This window comes from Muntiacus reevesi, chromosome 1 (genome assembly GCF_963930625.1).
Source record: "Muntiacus reevesi chromosome 1, mMunRee1.1, whole genome shotgun sequence".
NCBI lineage: Eukaryota > Metazoa > Chordata > Mammalia > Artiodactyla > Cervidae > Muntiacus > Muntiacus reevesi.
Window position 1 is genome coordinate 159,592,660 of NC_089249.1, and position 1,484 is coordinate 159,594,143.

General features: G+C 43.3%; 1 pseudogene; it reads right to left on the reverse strand.

Annotated features, from left to right (window-relative positions):
- Window positions 1-1,053: 1,053 nt before the first annotated feature.
- Window positions 1,054-1,118, reverse strand: LOC136156580 (U4 spliceosomal RNA; annotated as a pseudogene).
- Window positions 1,119-1,484: the final 366 nt, after the last annotated feature.

The window sequence follows — 1,484 nt, forward strand, 5'->3', positions numbered from 1 at the left end:
CCTTTTCGGTGGGGGGGGGGGGCAAGAATACTGGATTGGGTTGCCATTCCCTTCTCCAGGAGATCTTCCCAACCCAGGGATTGAACCCAGGTCTCGCACATTGTAGGCAAATGCTTTACCATCTGAGCCACCAGGGAAGTCCTTAGTAGTGACTGCATCAATTCATAATCCCAATAACAGTGTACTAGGAAAAGTTGGCTTCAAGCTCAACATTCAGGATATTAAGATCATGGCATCTGGTCCCATCACTACATGGGAAATAGATGGGGAAACAGTGGAAGCAGTGTCAGACTTTATTTTTTTGGGCTCCAAAATCACTGCAGATGGTGATTGCAGCCATGAAATTACAAGATGCTTACTCCTTGGAAGGAAAGCCATGACCAACCTAGATAGCATATTAAAAAGCAGAGACATTACTTTGCCAACAAAGGTCCGTCTAGTCAAGGCTATGGTTTTTCCAGTGGTCATGTATGGATGTGAGAGTTGGACCGTGAAGAAAGCTGAGCGCCCGAAGGATTGATGCTTTTGAACTGTGGTGTTGGAAAAGTTTCTTGAGAGTCCTTGGATTGCAAGAAGACCCAACCCATCCATCCTAAAGGAGATCAGTCCTGGGTGTTCATTGGAAGGACTGATGCTGAAGCTGAAACTCCAGTACTTTGGCCACCTCATGTGAAGGGTTGACTCACTGGAAAAGACCCTGATGCTGGGAAGGATTGGGAGCAGGAGGAGAAGGGGAAGGGGGCGACAGAGGATGAGATGGTTGGATGGCATCACCAACTCGATGGACATGAGTTTGAGTAAACTCCGGGAGTTGGTGATGGACAGGGAGGCCTGGCGTGCTGCGATTCATGGGGTTGCAAAGAGTCAGACATGACTGAGCGACTTAACTGAACTGAACTGAGACTATGCAATCCATGGACTTCTCCAGGCCAAAAAGAAGGCATGAACATATTTAATTCCCAGGTTACAGATGAAACTTTTATTCAAAGTTTTTGATGTATTATTTGATGAATATGTTGTCTATTTTTCTCTCTTAAGATGCCTCACTTTAGCCCAATTAGCAATAATCGCACCTCGGATAAACCTCATTGGCTATGATACTGCCACTGGGCAAAGTTTTTAGCCCAAGTTTACTGAAAATATGTGATCATTACTAGAAATTTCACATGACTCTAATGCTACTTTTCCCATAGCACTGTTTCTTCATTTCTATTTGGACCTAAAGCACCTACTACTTATCACTAAATATGATGGTCAGTGAATATTAATAGTTGTTTTTTCTTTAAACTCTTCTGCCCAAAACTTTAGCTGTCACTCTAAATCAGTGTGTTCTTCCTAGGAGGGGCAAGTAAGACAAATTAAAACCTACTGGGTTCCCTCTTCTCAAATAAATTCCATGTCCTCTTATATATTCAGCATTTAAAAAACTCATATTGTCTGAAGAAAGTGTGACCCAACACTCGTGGGGATAACTGGCAAGAGTG